We start from the raw sequence: 21,520 nt of genomic DNA on the forward strand, positions 1-21,520 counted from the left end.
GATGGACTAACCACCAGGACAGAGTTGAATGTTGAGATTTAAGTATATCAACTGTGATATCCGAGTATAATCCCTGCACCATTGATTCAGCATGCAAAGCTGCAGAGGTCTCATATGAAAACGAGCAAAGGGGATCGCGTCTGATGCTGCAGTCATGAGACCTAAAACTTCCATGCACATAGCCACTGAAGGGAATGATCGAGATTGAAGGTTTCGACAGGCAGAAACCAATTTAATTTGTCTCTGTTAAAGACAAAGTCATGGACACTGAATTATCTGGTAACCTAAAAAGGTGACCCTTGTCTGAGGAATCAAGGAACTCTTTGGTAAATTGATCCTCCAACCATGTCTTTGAAGAAACAAGACAAGCTGATTTGTGTGAGATTCTGCTAAATGAAAAGATTAAGCCAGTACCAAGATATCGTCCAAATAAGGAAACACCGCAGTACCCTGCTCTCTGATTACAGATAGAAGGGCACAGAGAACCTTCGAAAAGATTATTGGAGCTGTTGCTAGGCCAAATGGAAGAGCAACAAACTGGTAAGGCTTGTCTAGAAAAGAGAATCTCAGAAACCGATAGTGGTCTGGATGAATCGGAATATGAAGATACGCATCCTGTAAGTCTATTGAGGACATGTAATGACCTTGCTGAAAAAAAGGCAGAATTGTCCTTATAGTCACCACCATCTTGAAAGTTGGGACTGGTCTGAAAGAATTTTCCTTCTTCGGGACAATGAATAGATTTGAATAAAAACCCAGACCCTGTTCCAGAATGGAACTGGTACAATCACCCCTGAAAGCTCTAGATCTGAAACACACTTCAGAAGAGTAGAAATAGCCCCATCAACCTTAGGAACTTTTTCCCACAACTCTAATTTAGCCACTGGCAAAGGATACAACTTTTTAAACCTTGAAGAAGGAACAAAAGAAGTACCAGGCTTAGACCATTCCTTAGCAATCACATCAGAAATAGAATCAGGAACAGGAAAAACCTCAGGAGTAGTCACAGGAGGTTTATAGACAGAATTTAAACGTTTACTGGATTTATTATCAAGAGGACCAGACTCCTCAATATCCAAAGTTATTAACACTTCTTTTAATAAATAACAAATATACTCAATCTTAAAAAGATAAGATGATTTAGCAGTGTCAATGTCTGAAGTAGGATCTTCTGAGAAAAAGAGATCCTCATCAGAGGAGGATATATCAGTATGTTGCCAGTCATTACAAATTTCATCAGTAATATGAGAAGTTTTAAAAGACCTTTTACGTTTATTTGAAGGCGGTATAGCAGCCATAGCCTTCTGTATTGCCTCAGCAATATAATTTTTCATATCAACAGGGATATCATGTACTTTAGATGTTGAAGGAACAACAGATACTGTACTAGCAATAATAGAAACCTTTTCTGCATGCAAAAGCTTATCATGACAACTATTACATACTACAGCTGGAGATATAATCCCCACTAGCTTACAACAGATACACTTGGCTTTGGTAGAACATTGTTCAGGCAGCATGGTTCCTACAGCAGATTCTGAGACAGGATCAGATTGAGACATCTTGTAAAATGTAAAAAAGAAAAAATAACATTAAACAGAAATATCTTATTTCCACATATAGCAGTTTCAGGAATGGGAAAAAATGCAAATGCTAAAATGACAAAATAAAGCAAATAGCATAGCCCTCTGAACATAAAGAAGGCAAGGATCATATAGGAAGTGAGGTAAAATAAAACTATTTTTCTTTGGCGCCAAGTATGACGCACGACGCAAAAGGCAGTTGAGAATTTTTTTGGCGCCGTAAAACATCCGGAAATGACCCAACTCGCGTCATAACAAACACAACCTAGCGTCAACTAAGATGCAGGAAATTATGAACTTGCGTCATGACGGACGCACATTCGCGCCCATAAAATTTCTAGCGCCAAGAATGATGCAATAAACAACAGCATTTTGCGCTCTCGCGAGCCTAATTTGCCCGCAAGTTTTCCAAAGAAAAAACAAGTCAAATTGAAAAAAAGATTAAACCCCAGGTAAGACATACTTCCTAAAACATGATTCCCATAACAAAACTGCTGGACTGCAAAGGGAAATACACATAGACCTGACTCATGGCAAATATAAGTAAAATACATATATTTAAAACTTTATATTAATACATAAAGCATCAAACCATAGCTGAGAGTGTCTTAAAAAATGATACATACTTACCGAAAGACACCCATCCACATATAGCAGATAGCCAAACCAGTACTAAAAGCTATCAGCAGAGGTAATGGTATATAAGAGTATATTGTCAATCTGAAAAGGGAAGTAGGAGATGAATCCCTACGACCGATAAGAGAGAACCCTTGAAAAGAAAACAATAAAATCAAATAGGCGATACTCTCTTCACATCCCTCTGACAAACACTGTACTCTGAGAGGAATTGGACTTGAGAATGCTTAGAAGCGCTCATCACAGAAGAAATCATAAAAATCTTGCACAAACTTACTTCAACACCTCCATAGGAGGAATAGTTTGTAAAACTGAATTGTGGCTGTGGTGAGGGGTGTATTTATAGGCATTTTAAGGTTTGGGAGACCTTGCCCCTCCTGGTAGGATTGTATATCCATACGTCACTAGCTCATGGACTCCTGCCAATTACATGAAAGAAAACTGAACATCTAAGCTAGATCTGCACAACCAGATCTGCATGATCAATCTTGTCAATTAGAAATACTGATAAGCATGATATTAACTATGTCTCTAAGTGGTAAAACTAATTAAAACATAAAGGAAAGCTAGATGAATTATCAATTAGCTACAGTAATCATAGACATACGATTAAGTATACTCAGGCTCAGACAAAGCATCTGAAAAGGAGAGGTTAAAACAAGAGGGACTATAAAGGTCAAATGTGAAATTCAACATAGATTCACCACTATAAGAAAACTTCTTGATGGAGAAAATCTTCCACCATATGAAGAAACGCCTGTATGAGCATTTGTTTGGGATATAATTTTGGTATTATTGAATTTAGTATTTGGAGGTTTATTTTTGATTCATCCTTCTTTGGGACTGTCTGGATGATGCCCTACCTTTTTCTATAATTGTGTATGGACACCTAGCAATAGCATACTGTTAAAAGGACAGTCTACACCAGAATTTTTATTGTTTTAAAAGATAATCCCTTTATTACCCATTCCCTAGGCGGCCATTAAGGGCTTAGAGGTTTAGCTTTCAACTAACAATACCAAGAAAACAAAGCAAAATTAGTGATAAAAGTAAATTGGAAAATTGTTTAACGTTACATACCCTATCTGAATCATGAAAGTTTATTTTGGACTAGACTGTCCCTTTAAGCCCCTTTATTGCATACTGCTTGTGGGATTTACGCAATCATAGTGTTAATTGTAACAGGGAACTTTTTGTAAGAATCGTTGGGTGCTATATAATGTGCCTCTCTATCCGTGGGATTGTGTCCTAATACGATTTTTCCTCCACCTTTATATTTCTGTGATCCTGATTGATTACCTGTATCCTATTCTCCCTTCCATCAGACAGTGTGTACTTTGGTACAATATTTTAACTGTTTTTAAACTTGAATAATGTCAACACTTTTTAACATTTACAAATAAAAGTTATATTTTATTTTTAGGCTCCACCATTCTTCCCCTCTTAAGTGTGTGCCAGATGATTATATTCCTCTCTCTTTTTTTGCATACTAAGAACATAAATGCACCATGATGAACTAGGGTAAAAATGTACCAACCAGAATCCATCTCAAGAGAAGGAACTCTGAAAAACCTGATAAATATCTGAAATCCAAAGTTGGTCAGAAAAATTCCCTCTTTCTTGGGAACAAAGAATAAATTGAGAGAAAACAAAAGAGAGTCCTTGGTCTTATTCCAGAAGCTGGAACCGGGATGACACCCTCTAGGATCCAGCACAAGGGTTGAGAGGAAAAGGACTTCTGTCTGTACAGGATCTTTCAGAAAAATTGTCAGAATAACCTTCATCAAAGGAAATGATCGCTGAAGCCCAGACTGTAATCATAGGCAATTATAATAAGCCAGATATTGTGATATACGATGACTAGGCCCTTTGAGAAAAGAATAACCTACCATCTACCAGATAGATTCTAGATTGAAGAAGCAAGCTATTTGTAAGAGGAAGAAAACTGCTAAGATTGTTTGGCCTTATTTTTAATAACACTAGACTTCCAGGAATCTCTGGGAAACTCTAGAGTCTGTGGAAATAGTAGGATTTTCCTTTAGACTAAGAGTTCTGAGGAAGTAAGTTCCTACATCCTCCATGCACAATCGAAACAATGTTATGGAACCAAGGATGAACAAATGTTACCCAGCAAAAACAGGGATAAAGGTCTTCTATAAAGACTATGGGGCCGATTTATCCTATGTCGAGCGGACATGATCCGCTGAGCAGATCATGTCCGCCCGACATCGCTGTCCGCATTTAACATTGCACAAGCTGTCCCCAAAACGGCCGCAGCAGAGGGTGTCAAAAAACCCGATTGTATTCGATCGGGCTGATTGCTGTCGTCTACCTCAGAGGCGGCGGACCAGTTAAGGAGCAGCAATCTTAAGACTGCTGGTTCTTAACTGCTGTTTCCGGCAAGCCTGAAGGCTTGCGCAGAAACAGCTGCATTGTAGCCAATTGACCGCTTGGTAAATTAGCCCCTATGTCTGCTAACCATGAAATGAGCTACAAGGCTCTCCTGGGAGTAAAGGTAAAAATGTATTATAACAAAATATGAATAATGGTATTGCCAAATGATTTGGACAATCTTCAACAGCAGCATCATCTATAACAAGATCAGACAGATGTATACATTGAAGAGACTGCAATTACCCCAGCATATGACAATTTGTTAAAAATAGGGAGCCCACTTGTAGAAAACAAGGCCATTCAAAGAAAGAAACTAAATTTTGTATTCATAGAACCCCGAGAAGTGAGCTATCCTCAAAGGGAATATAAGTAATAAGACTGAAGTGGAAATTGACACGTCCATCTATGAAAAGATTTCCCAAAGCTCTACAATAGAAGCTGATACAGGAAAATCTAACACTCAGAAATAAGTTATGGCGTGGCCTATTCCTAGGAAAATAATTACTGACATGGCCTCAGGAATAGGAAATACTTCTAGAGGTTTAGAAAAAAAGAGAACGCAAAAGATTTGAAATTTTATGTAGCTGGATTTAGGGTCTTGGACGCCTAAGACTAATCTCTCTTAGCCCAGCAAAAACACATGCCATATCCTGATCGAGATTATCTCTCTGACTACCAGAATTTAACTCAACTTCAGAAGACAATTTGAGGAGTTAGAGGTTGAATTCTCCTTTAGCTGGAAGATCAGACTAAAACTATGTGCTGACCTGGAGGAAGCCTAAACGTCCTAACTGCTAGAAGTTGAAAAGTGCAGAAATCATGTAGTAGAACTTCTGTGTACAAGAGAAACACAAGGAAAACAAGAGACTTAGTTGTCCTACCTGCAGGAAGGTTAAAGTACAGGAAAGTCTTAATCCTGCAGACAAATCTGTAAAATTCTCGTGTACGCTGAAAAACAGGGTAGTACAGAATCCCTTTGAGAAATCTCTAGCATTAGTTAGGATATAATGTATAAAGGATCCATACAGAAATGCAAGGCTTAACTTGTTATAACAAAAAGGCTTGCAAATATACACATAGGTTAAAAAATAAGTGAATAGTGGATCTAGATGTAAAAGTGGTAACCACCAAATCATTTAATTTTTGGTTACTGTGTAAGATCAAACTAATAAAGCAGTAAATCCATAACAGGGGAAAACAAAGACTGACTTTAAGAGAAAGGTCCAAGTAACATGAGGAGAATAAATATGAGCCACAAAGTAAGATCCCCTTAGAATATTATATTAAAATAGAAATTATATTTATATGAAATCTAAATACATATACACATAACTCATATCAACTGGGAAAAATACAAAGCATACAAATATCAAAAATCTGTGGAAATATAAATATACACAGTGCACAGACAGTAGACATCATAAAGTTTCTAAAACCTGGTGAAAATTCATTGAGCCCCAAAGAGGAACTCACTGAAGGATGATCAATTACCTTAGAAAAAGCAGACTTATTCATATAAGAGTCAACACAGAATCAAAACAGGAAGTGCACAGTTGAGCTCCGTAGCCAGTTACTAAAGTATACATATATTTGGAGGAAAATCTGTAGGCCTCCCTTCTAAAGGGTCTCAACCAGGAGAGAAAATTCCAATCTGCTCCATAAATATTAAGGTTAATATAAAACACAGATATAAATACAAAGAATGTAATCCAAGTAAAAGTTGACATTCTCCAAAATTTAGCCTATATCAGACAAATATGTCCTCATAATAACCTCACCATAGAGCCTCATAACTTCTCTATAATATCTTCACTACAGGAGCCTTTAGCAGCCTAACTGGAAAAGAAGATTACAAACTGCAAGGGAGAGATAAGGAGAATCATGCACACAACTCCACACAGCAGCAGGAAAAGTATTAACTGTCCCCTTGCTGGAGCATAGTTTCCCACGCTCCAAAAGAGAAAAAAGTATGGCCGCGCTAAAGAAAGAGCGCTAAGTACTGCTGCCAGAAAAAAAAAACCATGATGGGCACGCAAAGAAATTATGTTCATGCAAAAAACTAATAAAGTAGAACAGCAAAATGATACAGCATAGCATCCAGGTTTGTCCCACAAGGAGCACTTTACAAATTGTCTGGCACCACTCTACATCTGTGTACCTGATAAAGTCCTCTGGCTACGATCTACACATGAAGTATGTACCTGCAGGCTGCATGAATGAAAAGGCATAAACCCCATCCAGTACTGTCATACTGTCAATACTTGCAACTGGTTGCCACTGTAATCCCTGATGAATGTACATCTTTCTTAAGTAAGCCTCTAGCTTCTTATCCGTGGGATCCTTGAAAGAACAACTATCCTCAATAGGAATAGTAGTTCACTTGGCTAGAGTAGAGATAGATTCCTCTACCTTGGGCACTGTGCACCACGAGTCATGTATAGAGTCAGCAGCAGGAAACATTTTTTTTAAAAACAGGGGACGTGGAAAAAGCAATCCCTGGCTTATCCCATTCCTGAGCTATAATTTCCAACATACGGTCTGGAACTGTAAAAACTTCCACAGAAGGAAGTACATCATATACTCTTAAGTTTACTAGACTTTTTCGGATTCTCAGCGACAGATGAGTTGGAGTCTTCCAAAGTAGCAAGAACCTCCTTCAAAAGTAACCAGAGGTGTTCTAGCTTAAATCTAAAATTAACCTCCTGTGAATCTGTAGAATTTTTTCCGCTATAGTGTCAGAGTCTGAGATCTCGCCCTCAGAAGCTACTGAGGTATTATCTTCATCAGACAATTGAGAGAGGCTGACTAACGCAGACTTAGTGGAGTCAGAACCCTTCTTAACAGAAATATTATTAGATTTCCTCTTACGCTTACCAGAAACAAGGAAAGCTGATAAAGCTGCAGAAACCACAGAATTTATTTGCAAAATCCCCTGGTAAATAAACACCCCCAGGAGGTTGTTGAGAGGAACCGCAGGGCACTGCATGACAAACTGCTAAAGCTTGGGACGTTTGAGGGGAAAGCTGAGGCATGGCATGGCCAACATTATCCTGAGAAACATATGGCTCAGAGGGGTAATCCTTGTCTTTAGATGACAAAGTCCTATTTAAACAAGTGGACCAAACCTGCACAGGAGGGACAACTTGCTCCTTCAAACAATAAACAGTTTTCAAAATTAACTCCCAAATTTAAATTAGTGTCCATAACGGGAAATTACTACTTCCACTCCTAAAAGAAATAACCACAGAATCAAAGTAACTTTGAAAATAACATTTTTGAAAATAAAAAACTTTGGACTGTACCTTTAAAAAAAATAAACCAGTACTAAAAAATTACAGAGACAGATATAACCTATATATGCACCTCTAAATCTCAGCCTTGCTGAGGACCTTCCGCTCCTAAGACCAGTCGAGATGTCCCCCTAGCTGGGGATATATTGTAGACTCTGGAGAAGTAGTAGATCCGTTACCAAACACAATAAACCGCACTGCCATACGCTACTCTTTCTACCCAACTTGACAGGAAAGGCCATGGTAGCGGAAGCGCAAAGTAGGGTCACCGCAGGAAGCTCAAATGTATTATTAACTGTGCCACAGTTTAATTCTCTCAGGAGGCTGTTAAAAAAAAAAAGGCACTAGTATGCGGCATTGCGCCATTAAACTTCTTACCAGCAACACTAATAAAAGTGCACACCAAATCATGATATTATATCAATGAATGCAGCAAATAAAAAACAAAATTTATGTTTACCTGATAAATTTCTTTCTCCTACGGTGTATCCGGTCCACGGCTTCATCCTTACTTGTGGGATATTCTCTTCCCCTACAGGAAGTGGCAAAGAGAGCACACATCAGAGCTGTCCATATAGCTCCACTCAGGCTCCGCCCCCCCAGTCATTCGACCGACGGTTAGGAGAAAAAGGAGAACCATAAGGTGCAGTGGTGACGGTAGTTTACAAAAAATAAATTTAAACCTGACCAAAATGCCAGGGCGGGCCGTGGACCGGATACACCGTAGGAGAAAGAAATTTATCAGGTAAACATAAATTCTGTTTTCTCCTACATTGGTGTATCCGGTCCACGGCTTCATCCTTACTTGTGGGAACCAATACCAAAGCTTTAGGACACGGATGAAGGGAGGGAACAAGTCAGGTAACCTAAACGGAAGGCACCACTGCTTGCAAAACCTTTCTCCCAAAAATAGCCTCCGAAGAAGCAAAAGTAATGAATTTGTAAAATTTGGCAAACGTATGCAGTGAAGACCAAGTCGCTGCCTTACAAATCTGTTCAACAGAAGCCTCATTCTTGGAAGCCCATGTGGAAGCCACAGCTCTAGTAGAGTGAGCTGTAATTCGTTCAGGAGGCTGCCTTCCAGCAGTCTCATAAGCCAACCAGATGATGCTTTTCAGCCAGAAAGACAGAGAGGTCGCAGTCGCCTTTTGACTTCTCCTCTTGCCAGAATAGACGACAAACAAGGACGATGTTTGTCTGAAGTCTTTAGTTGCTTTTAGATAAAACTTTGAAGCACGAACCCCATCAAGATGGTGTAACAGACGTTCCCTGTTAGAAACTGGATTAGGACACAGAGAAGGAACAACTATTTCCTGGTTGATATTCTTATTGGAAACCCCTTTTGGAAGAAAACTAGGTTTGGTACGTAAAACGACCTTATCTGTATGAAACACCAGATAGGGTGAATTACACTGCAAAGCAGACAATTCAGAAACTCTTCTCGCAGAAGAAATAGCTACAAAAAAACTAAACTTTCCAAGATAGTAACTTAATATCTATGGAATGTAGAGGTTCAAACGGAACCCCTTGAAGAACTGAAAGAACTAAATTTAGACTCCATGGAGGAGCCACAGGTCTGTAGACAGGCTTGATTCTGACTAAAGCCTGTACAAACCCTGAATATCTGGCATGGCTGCCAGACGCTTGTGTAACCAAACAGACAGAGCAGATATCTGTCCCTTAAAAGAACTAGCTGACAGACCTTTCTCCAATCCTTCTTGGAGAAAAGATAGTATCCTTGGAATCCTAATCTTACTCCATGAGTAACCCTTGGATTCGCACCAGCAAAGATATTTCCGCCATATCTTATGGTAAATTTTCCTGGTGACATATTCACCAGGTCTGCATACCAAGTCCTGCGTGGCCACGCAGGAGCTATTAGAATTACCGAAGCCTTCTCCTGCTTGATCCTGGCTACTAGCCGGGGGAGAAGGGGAAACGGTGGAAAGACATAAGCTAGATTGAACGACCAAGGCGCTACTAAGGTATCTACCAATGTCGCCTTGGGATCCCTGGACCTGGACCCGTAACGTGTAGCTTTGAAGTTCTGACGTGGCGCCATCAGATCCAGATCTGTAATGCCCCATAGCTGGGTCAGCTGAGCAAAAAACCTCCGGGTGGAGTTCCCACTCCCCTGGATGGAAAGTCTGAAGACTCAGATAATCTGCTTCCCAGTTATCCACTCCTGGGATGTGAATTGCTGATAGATGGCAGGAGTGATCCTCTGCCCATTTGATGATCTTGGATACCTCCCTCATCGTCAGGGAACTCCTTGATCCCCCCTGATGATTGATGTACGCAACAGTCGTCAAGTTGTCCGACTGAAAACTGATGAATTTGGCCTCCGCTAGTTGAGGCCATGCCTGGAGCGCATTGAATATCGCTCTCAATTCCAAAATGTTTATCGGGAGAAGAAATTCTTCCCGAGACCATAGACCCTGAACCTTCAGGTACTTCCAGACCGCGCCCCAGCCTAAGAGGCTGGCGTCGGTCGTGACAATGATCCAATTCGGTCTTCGGAAACTCATTCCCTTAGACAGGTGATCCTAAGACAACCACCAGAGGAGTGAGTCTCTGGTTTGCTGGTCTATCTGAATCTGGGGAGAAAAATCTGCATAATCCCCATTTCATTGTTTGAGCATGCACAGTTGCAATGGTCTTAAATGAATTAGAGCAAAAGGAACCACGTCCATTGCCGCAACCATTAGTCCTGTTACCTCCATGCACTGAGCTATTGAGGGTTGAGGAATGGATTGAAGAACTCGACAAGTGTTCAAAAGTTTTAGTTTCCTGACCTCTGTCAGAAAGATTTTCATTTCTACCGAGTCTATTATTGTTCCCAGGAAGGGAACCCTTGTGAACGGGGACAGAGAACTTTTTTCTATGTTCACCTTCCACCCGTGAGACCTTAGAAAGGCTAGAACAATGTCCGTATGAGCCCTTGCTTTGTGAAAAGACGACGCCTGTATTAAATGTTGTCTAGTTAAGGTGCTACTGCAATGCCCCTTGGCCTTAGCACCACTAGAAGGGACCCTAGCACCTTTGTGAAAATTCTCGGAGCAGTGGCCAATCCGAAGGGAAGAGCCACGAACTGGTAATCCGAATGGTTTCCATTTGGAATGATGGAACTGAGTAATTGGTCTAGGATCTTTAAATCCAGAATTGGCCTGAAAGTTCCTTCCTTTTTGGGAACTTCAAACAGGTTTGAGTAAAATCCCAGTCCTTGTCCTGCTGTTGGAACTGGGTTTATCACTCCCATTTTTAAAAGGTACTCTACGCAATGTAAGAATGCCTGTCTCTCTATCTGGTCTAAAGATAAGCGAGACAAGTGGAACCTTCCCCTTGGAGGAAGGTCCTTGAATTCTAGAAGATACCCCTGAGAGACAATTTCTAGTGCCCAGGGGTCCGGAACATCTCTTGCCCAGGCCTGAGCAAAGAGAGAAAATCTGCCCCCTACTAGATCCGGTCCCGGATCGGGGGCTACCCCTTCATGCTGTCTTGGTAGCAGCAGCAGGTTTTTTTTTTGGCCTGTTTACCCTTGTTCCAGCCTTGCAATGGTTTCCATGCTGGTTTGGGCTGGGGTGCGTTACCCTCTTGCCTAGTGGCTGTAGAGGTAGAAGCCGGTCCTGAAATTGCGAAAGGAACGAAAATTAGACTTATTTTTAACTTTGAAAGGTCTATCCTGTGGGAGGGCATGGCCCTTTCCCCCAGTGATATCTGAAATAATTCCTTTCAACTCTGGCCCGAATAGGGTCTTACCTTGAAAGGAATATTAAACAATTTTGTTTTGGACGACACATCCGCCGACCACGATTTTAGTCAAAGCGCTCTACGCGCCACTATTGCGCGAAAAGCGCAAAAAGCGGCATCTGTAATGAAAGAATTAGCCAACTTCAGGGCGTGAATTCTATCCATGACTTCATCCTAAGAAGTCTCCTTCTGGAGCGAGTTTTCTAATTCCTCAAACCAAAAAGCAGCTGCAGTGGTTACAGGAATAATGCAAGAAATTGGTTGAACAAAAATTTTCTTAAATAAACCTTCTAATTTTTTATCCATAGGATCTTTGAAAGCGCCACTGTCTTCTATTGGTATAGTTGTGCGCTTAGCTAGCTTTGAAACTGCCCCCTCTACCTTAGGGACCGTCTGCCACGCGTCCCTTCTGGGGTCAACAATGGGGAACATTTTCTTAAATATAGGAGGGGGAACAAAAGGTACACCTGGTTTCTCCCACTCCTTATTCACTATATCCGCCACCCTCTTAGGTATCGGAAACGCATCAGTGTGTACTGGGACCTCTAAGAATTTATCCATTTTACACAATTTTTCTGGGACCACCAAAGGGTCACAATCATCATGAGTAGCCAGGACCTCCTTAAGCAGAGCACGGAGGTGTTCTAGCTTAAATTTAAATGCTATGGTATCAGGCTCTGCCTGCTGAGAAACTTTTCCTGTGTCAGAAATCTCTCCCTCAGACAAGCCCTCCCTCACCGCCAAGTCAGATTGATGTGAGGGCACTACAGATAAATTATCCTCTGCGTCTACTTGCTCATTGTCTGTATTTAAAACTGAGCAATCACGCTTCCTAGGAAAGCTGGCAGTTTGGATAAAAATGCTGCGATAGAATTATCCATTACTGCTTCTAACTGTTGCATAGTAATCGCAATTGGTGCGCTAGATGTACTGGGCATCGCCTGCGCGGGCATAGCTGGTGTTGACACAGAAGGAGAGGAAAGCAAGCTATTTTCACTACCTTCAGCTAAAGAATCATCTTGGGCTATATTTTTAAGTGTGATTCTACTGACTGTCCTTAAGCTGTCTGGACGCTATGGCACACTTCACACATAAATTTAATGGGGGAACCACCTTGGCCTTTGGACATACAGAACATAGGCTATCTGAAGACTCAGACATGTTTAACAGACTTAAACAGAACTATAATGCAATAAAAATTATTTTTGACAAAAACATTACTGTCTCTTTAAATAATAAAAAAAGCACACTTTTTTACTGAAATATCAAAAAACCATGAAATAAACATCCGATTTTAATGACATTTTCACCACAGAGTCTTAATGCTTTGAAAAGATTGCACACAAATTTTCAGATCAATTAACCCCTTAATGCACACTTTTTTACTGAAACATAAAAAAACCCATGAAATAAACATCCGATTTTAATGAAATTTTCACCACAGAGTCTTAATGCTTTGAAAAGATTGCACACAAATTTTCAGATCAATTAACCCCTTAATGCCCAAACCGAGTTAATAACAGTTATTAACCAGTTAACACACTACAGTACTAGCCACAGATTTCACTGTAGCCTTTTACCTTCATTAGGGATTATTTTAGCAGGAAATAAGCCTCCCTGGAGTCTTTTATGATGCCTCTTGACTCCCCACATGAAGATGCATGGATTGCCTAGGCAAAAACAACTGCACAATTTAGGCCTAAAGATGAGGCCTCCTCCCTCTTCATTCTAGAGTGGAGGGGCCTTTCTGACTAGATTTAGGTGTCCAAATAAGTGCCAGGCCGAAATTAAACCCCAAAAGTGTTTTAAAGTCTGAAAAACACCTTATTTATAGTGAAAAACATGCTAAAAAGCAATCAATTTTAAAGCCCACAATAGTGTCAACCAGCATAGAGCCCTAAATATAAGCCATCATTTTATACAGAGTCTATTAGAAAAAAAAAAATGGCTTAGCAATCCCAGAGGGAATTTCTGACAGTCTTCTAGCATTACATGGTCTTGTTAGAAACATGACTGATCATACCTGAAGCAGATAAGCCTGCAAACTGTTCCCCCCAACTGATGTTATCTGGTTAACAGTCCTGCGTGGGAACAGCAATGGATTTTAGTTACTGGTGCTAAAATCATACTCCTCTCAACAGAAATCTTCATCACTTTCTGCTGCAGAGTAAATAGTACAAACCGGCACTATTTTAAATTAACAAACTCTTGATAGAAGAAATAAAAAACTACAACTAACACCACATACTCTTTACCACCCCCGTGGAGATGCTACTTGTTCAGAGCGGCAAAGAGAATGACTGGGGGGGCGGAGCCTGAGGGGAGCTATATGGACAGCTCTGCTGTGTGCTCTCTTTGCCACTTCCTGTAGGGGAAGAGAATATCCCACAAGTAAGGATGAAGCCGTGGACCGGATACACCAATGTAGGAGAAATAAATATTTAATTAACCTCTTGATTGCCACATTGCCAATCTAAAAGCCAGCCTCATAATATATTTCCAGAGTTGCCCATAATATTATTCCAACCTAGGGAGATATTTATTACCCATTAATGTCCACATATAATATCCTACCTGTTAATTTATTATTTTAAATTCAGTGTGTCAACTTTCAGTACAGCATCCGTGTAAACCATGGGGAAAGTGATGTGCACTAAACCAGAGGTATTTTGCTGTGCATGAATGCGCTCTCCAGCATAAGCCAAGACACAATTCATTGTCTTCTTTTCCTAGTAGTTGCTGCCATCGTTATTGAATGTAAGCATAGAACTTCAATAACAAATATGTAAAGCTGGTCCATTAACACCGCTTTCATCAAATTAAAGTCTCCACTTAAACGATTTTAATAAAAGCTAAGATCGATGCCAAGCCGGTCCTCTATGACAGCTGTCATTCAAATAAATAGCTACACTGATACTATGAAGCTCGCTCACACAGTTGCTGAGAGTGAGCTTCATAGATTCAGTGAAAACTATTCTAGTACGCATGCGCATTAGTGGTCACTGGAGCATGCGTCTTCATCAAAGTGTAACATACATTACAATATGGCAGTGCTCACTGCATTCTGTAGGCGGTGGTTTCCTTTCAATACTATAGAGCTTACAAAATGTAAAGGAAGGTGAGATCACAAAACAATCTGTATTAACATGTAAACGTTTAATATGTTAAAAACAAAGCAGAATTACTAAATATATATGGTGTGTAATGTCTCTTTAAGGGCCTACCCTACATATTGAAAGTACAAAAGCGTAATTAAAGTATGAATAAAAATTGTATTAATACACAGTAAGGATTCATTTATCAAGTAGTGAAGGCTGCTCTGAGTCCTTGCACTGCTAAGATTGACAATCTCTGCTGTGACACGAGAAGAGGGTAGTGCTGCACAAGGATTTCCTTGTGGAATGAAAAATCCTGGCTGCAGTCTAACAGTGTCTCGCTGTGAACTCGGGAACATAGGTTCCCTATTAAGGAACCTTGTCTATCCGTGCCTTGTTAAATGGGCCCTAAGTGTCGCATTAAACATATGCAGCACAGTTCAAAAATAAATTAAAACGGTAACATTATTATTTAACCCCTTCGCTACCAGAATTTCAGAGAAAAACTCGCCTTCCAATGCGCTGGATAATTTTTAGCATTTTTGATATCACTCTGTTTAAACAAAAATAGAGCCTCTGTTTTATTTTTATTTACCTATGAAAACTACACATATTTAAAAGAAGACATACAAATGTATTGATCTAGACCCATTTTGGTATATTTGATGCCACTATTTGTCCGCCAAATATGATCATATAAAAAAAAAATTTTTTCTCAAACATTGGGTTTTTCACTGAAATTATTTACACACAAATATTGCATTCATAAAACAAATGGTTGTAAAAGCTTCCCTGGGGTCCCCTTTGCTCAGAAATAGCAGATATTAATAGCTTTGCCATTGTTTTTTTTTTGGCCATTAGAAGGTGGCTAATTGCAGCTGTGCACCACACTCCGGAAAGTTCCGGCAGTTAAAGGGTTAATCAGTTACCTTGTAAAATGATTATATTCTCTAGTTTAGGGATTATGCTTTAGTGTAGGGATTACCCTCCCACCCCCAGATCTCTCCCAAACACCTCTCCCCCTCCTCCACTGGTCACCACCATTTTAGGTACTAGGTTAAAAGCGTTTAGAGGTAAAGTGTTTGGGACATTTGTATCTCATGGTGGAATCCATTAGAAATGCATTAGCCAGCTTAGTAGTGCTAGTTTTTTAGCACATATATTCTTTGATCTCAGAGGGATATTTTTTATTTAAGGGGACTTGTTATTCATATAAAAGAAAAATTTTGCGCCTTGATTGATGCTTGTTTATTTTTTGTGGGTGCGCACGTGATCACTTGGCACCCTTTTTTGCTATATAGGTGTCCTGCATGCTGCAGTCCCTGCATTTAGTTACAGGTGGGCTGCTGGATGGTTGGTGTGGGTTCCCCTCTCCTCTGAGCTCTATATTTATCATGGATCATGCCGATTCCTTGCTAGCTGGGCATAATCCAGATTTAGAAGTCTTTTCAGATAAGCATTTTCCAATCATTTATGAATGTGTTTTATGTAAACAGGCTGAGGTTCTGCCTCCTGCACAATTGTGTAATGCTTGTCTTCAAAAATATATGCATAGTAACAAACCTATTTGGCTTCTAAAAGGATTGTCTCTCATTCTGTTTGTTCTTATCAGGAACAATTGGACCCCTCTCCTTATCTCTGGGAGTACATCAAATCCACTAACACAGATATGATGGCTACCTTACCCGTGCCATTTAAAAGGAAAATGATAGTGTCTGATTTGCTTTCTACAAGTGCTGGTATTTCTGAATCTCATTGTAAGTCAGTTATGTCTGAGGGGGAAGTGTTGCCTGATGATAAGGGAGTCTGTCAGGTTATTAATACGGATGTATCCCATTGTGTTTTTATTCAGACTGAATTAAAGAAGTATTGTTTGTTTTAGAGGTTTTAGATGATACCTCTGCTGGGGAGACTTCTAAGGGTCAGCTAGAATCTAGATACTTATTTTAAACATTAGGATGAATTATCTGAATTTTCCTGTTCTTATTGCTGTCTTTAAAATTTGGACTAAGGATTGGCTGAAGCTTTACAGTATTTTTAATCCTTCTCCCAGATTAATTTTTTTTTACCCTTTTCAGTCTGCTAAGTATAAGCATTTTATTAATATCCCTCATGTGGATGATGCTATTTCTGCATAGAAAAAAAATAGTGGAAATTAGTTTTTCTTTCAAAGACACACTAGATAGGAATCTTGATTCTTCTTAAAAGAAAACCTAATCTCCATTCTGGTTGCTGTTGCTATTGATGATGTATCAGCTGCTATATCTAAATAGTTAGATAATATCTCTGTTCAGGTTTTGGTGTGATAGAGATAACTTCCTAAAGCTTTTAGAGTCACTTAAATGTGCTAATGCTTTTAAGGGTGATGCTATTCTTGATATTATTAGAATTAGTGCTAGGAATTGGTTTCTTTTAGTTGCTGCCAGATGTGCTTTATGGCTTAAGTCTTGGTTTGCTGTTGCAGCTTCTATGATTATATTACTTCCTATTCCTTTTCACAGTAATATACTTTTTTAAAACTGACCTGTACAATATTATTTTAGCAGTTTCTGGTGGCAAGACTCAGTTTCTTACACAAGATAAGTTCAACAGTAAATTTAAAACTTCGTCAATTTGGTTCCATTCGTCAGAACAAGAAGCAAAAATCAGCTGCCTCTTTTTCATATCTAAGCAGCTCAAGAAAGCCCTGGACGCCTGGTGCCAATGGCACAAGTCTTTGCAGTCAAAAAAAATGCAACTCCTACTTCTAAGTCAGCATGAAGGTGTGGCCCCTAGTCCAGTATCTCTAGTAAATGGCAGGTTAATGCATTTTCAGGATGCATGGTTTAGCTCAGTTCTAGATACTTGGGCTCTGAATATGGTCTCTCTAGAGTATCTCCCAGAGATTTATTTCAAGGGTTTCAAAGAACACGGTGAAAACTCAGGCCTTTCTTCAAAGTTTCATATCTAGAATCTATAGGGGGTTATGTTGTCAAGTTCCTCCTTTAGAAGGGTTTTTACTTGATTTCTTCATAGTAAGAGGGATTTTTGTCAGTATTCCAACTTTTAACGTGGAAACCTTCAGAACTATTTTTCCTTCTTTTTTTGTCAAAGTTTCTATATGTCGATCATAGACTTAAAGGATGCCTATATGCATATTCCTATTCTTTTGGGTGTTTACAGGTTTCTGAGTTTTGCCTTTCTCGATTAATATTCTTCAGTATTTTTGCAGGTTCAAATATACTAGGAGGCCCATTTATCAAGCTCCGTATGGAGTAGTTATAAAGCAGCAGTTTAAAGACCGCTGCTCCATAACCCTGTCCGCCTGCTCTGATGAGGCGGACAGGAATCGCCGCAATTCAACACCTCCCTGCTGGCGGCCCATTGGCCGCGAGTCAGCAGGGGGCGGCGTTGCACAAGCAGCTCTTGTGAGCTGCTGGTGCAATGCCGAATACGGAGAGCGTATTGCTCTCCGCATTCAGCGAGGTCTTGCGGACCTGATCCACACTGTCGGATCAGGTCCGCAAGCCCTTTCATAAATCGGCCTCTAGGATGCCTAGATCTTTTTCAGCTAGCTTATGTGTTTTCTCCTCTAGTATTGTTACCCAGGATAATAATTAAGATCAGGCTAGAGATTGCATCTGTGTTTCTTATAGCTCCTAAATGGCTTCGAAGAGTTTGGTTTGCAAATCTGGTTCAGATGTCCAGTTGCTAACTTTGACCTCTTCCTTATTAGGAGAGATCTTCTGTTTCTAGGCCTCAATTTATATTCAGATTTTTATTCTCTACCTTGATGGTTTAGAAATTGAACAGATAGTTCTTCATCAGAGAGTTTTTTTTTTTCTTAATTTGTTTTTTATACTTTTTTATACTCTTGTTCAGGCTATGAAATTTGTTTCTAGAAGGATCCCGAAGGTTGGAAAGCTTTTAACCTTGGTGTTCTGATCATATTTATTCTTGGCATTCTTTTAATATTTCAAGCGTTTCTTCAGGATGGTTTCCAGAAAGGTAATTCTTCCAGTTCCGTGAAAGGCCAGATTTTGGCCCTCTTCATTCTTTTCCATAGGAAAATTGCTTATCTTCTAGATATGTATAGTTTTGTTCCAAAATTATCTAAAATAAAGTGTGATTTAACCTTTTTTCTCCTCTTTTGAATCTAATTTTGGTTCTGGAAGTTTTTACAATCACCTCCTTTTGAACCTATGCATAAGGTGGGTGTTAAGCGTTGTTCCTTTTGGCTATTTCCTCTGCTAGAAGAGTGTCTTATTTGTCTGCTCATTCTTGTGGTCCTCCTCATCTTATTTTTCATAAGGATTAAGCTGTCTTGTAGACTTCTTTTTGATTTTTTTATCTAAGGTTGTTTCGTCTGACAAACATTAGTAGGAAAATTGTGTTTCCTTTTTTTTGTCCTGATCCAAGAACTCTTCAGAGAGACTTCTTCATAATTGGGATAATGTCAGGGCTTTGAAATATTGTTTTGAGGTTTCTCTAAAGTCGCTTCTTATGGCAATATCAGTAGGGAAATTGTAGTTCCTTCCCTAGGTCCTGATACTAAGAATTTTTCTGCGAGACTTCTTCATAATTTCGATGTTGTCCGGGCTCTGAAATATTTTGGGGTTACTAAAAGATTTCAGACAAAACTCATTTTTTGTTCAGTTTCAGGCAAGCGCAAGGGGTAGAAGGTGTCTTCTGTTGCTCTGGCTTCTTGGATTAAGGAATTAATCCATATGCCTTATGTAGAAGCAGGTCAATCTCCTCCTAAGCATGTCACAAGACCCCACCCTGATTTTTTTGTATTTTTAAAAATATTTTCGAACCTCCTTTTTCACATTTCCACTTTATTTTGCTCTATTTCAACCTCACCTCTGTCAGCTTGGCTATATACCAGAATGATTAATCGTGGAATTGGTTTACCATGAAAGGAATTTATCAAGTAAGATATAAATTATGTTTTCATGGATAATCACAACAAGCCACTGTTTACTTTAATGTGCTGGGTGGAAGAGGGATATAAAAATTCCTGGTAAGAAAAAAAAAGGAAAAAGCTGTCTCGGTTGAGGGGCTTCAAGTTAGACCTTACTAGAATGACTCAAAAATTATTAAATGGACCATGAACCACAACATTTTTCTTTAAGGATTCAGATAGGACATACCATTTTAAAGAGCTTTCCATTTCACTTCTATTATCAAATCTGCTTAATTTTCTTGATATCCTTTGTTGAAGGAGCAGAAATGCACTATTGGGAGATAGCTGAGCACATTGGATAAGCCAAGGACAAGAGACATATGTGCAGCCATCCATCAGCAGCTAGATCCCAGTAATGCACTGCTGCGCTAAAACCTGCCTAGGTGTGTTTTAATAAAAAAAGGATACCAAGAGAATGAAGCAAATTAAATAAAACAAGTAAATTGAAAAGCTGTTTAAAAATGCATGCTCTATCTGAATCATAATTCTTACTTTACTGACCCATTAACGATATAGAAAATCAAATAGATTTATGATAAATCCAAAAATGAACTGAGGCTAAGGTTCAGAGCTTGTTAAAGCATTTTGAAAATACAGGCATAAACTAAAAATTGTGTTAGAACACTATATATATATATGATTGCTGAAAAATTAAAGTATGTGTCATATCCATCTTGCAGAACAAACTCTGGATTTCTTGCTAAATCAAGCAAAATTCCAAAAAGTGTAAGACAGACATCCTCAAACTTGGTCCTCCAGAGGTTTTGGAACTACATTTCCCATGATGCTCAGCCAACTGATATGCTGGCTAAGCATCATGGGAAATGTAGTTCCAAAACATCCGGAGGGCCAATTTTGAGGATGTCTGGTGTAAGATAACGGGACATATAGGAATTACTAGAGAGAAAGTAAGGCAATAGAAGTCCCAACCATGGTTTTTATAATCATTAACTAAAATTATTGACTAAAAAAAATGGTAAAGTAAAATAAAATAATTCAACACAAAGAAATACAAAATAATTAAAAACATTGCAAAACAAATGGAAATAAAACTATAATTACTGAATAAAAAGGTGGCTACAAATCCAAAGATTATTCATACAGAATTAAGGATTTATTTTTAATTAAGTAGCATGGGGCTGTATATTATATAGTTGCAATGTTTAAATGTTTTTGTAAATCAATTCCATTGATCCATTCACAATGTAATGCTCTACGATATTCTTGCAGTCCAAAAACTGTGAATTTATATCTGGAGAAATAGCATGCCTCTTCTTCACAGCGAAAAAATGACATAAAATAAACATACAGAGTTGAGAAATGGGCATTAAATGGTCATAAACCCAACCCATCCTTTCATAATTCAAACAGATACAATTTAAACAACTCTCTCATTCACTTCTGTTATTAAATCTGCTTCATGGTCTTTGTTGAAAGAGCGGAAAATGCGCTAATGGGATCTAGCTCAACATAGGAATGTATGTGCAGCCAATCAGCAGCTAGTTTCCAGTAACACAATGCTGCTCCTGACCCTACCTAGGTATACTTTTCAACAAAGGACACCAAAAGAAAGAAGCAAATTAGTTAACAAAAGTTGTTTAAAACTGTATGCTCTAGCCGAATCATGAAAGAAAAATTGTGGGTTTCATGTCTCTTTAAAACATTGACAGCTTATTCCACTCAAAAAGAAACCAGCATGCATATCAGTGAGGCAAAAATGATTAGCGGATGCTAAATTGCTTTTAATCATGTGTTAGTTAATCCTACAACCATCATAAAGACAAAGTTTAGTAGTTGTTTGTGCACACCAAAAGTTGCAAATATTTT

General features: G+C 39.0%; 1 protein-coding gene across 2 annotated transcripts in view; it reads right to left on the reverse strand.

Annotated features, from left to right (window-relative positions):
* LOC128653483 (mitogen-activated protein kinase 14) overlaps positions 1-21,520 on the reverse strand; it is a 350,993-nt gene that overhangs the window by 55,252 nt on the left and 274,221 nt on the right. The window lies entirely within an intron of this gene.

This window comes from Bombina bombina, chromosome 3, assembly GCF_027579735.1.
Source record: "Bombina bombina isolate aBomBom1 chromosome 3, aBomBom1.pri, whole genome shotgun sequence".
Classification (NCBI taxonomy): domain Eukaryota; kingdom Metazoa; phylum Chordata; class Amphibia; order Anura; family Bombinatoridae; genus Bombina; species Bombina bombina.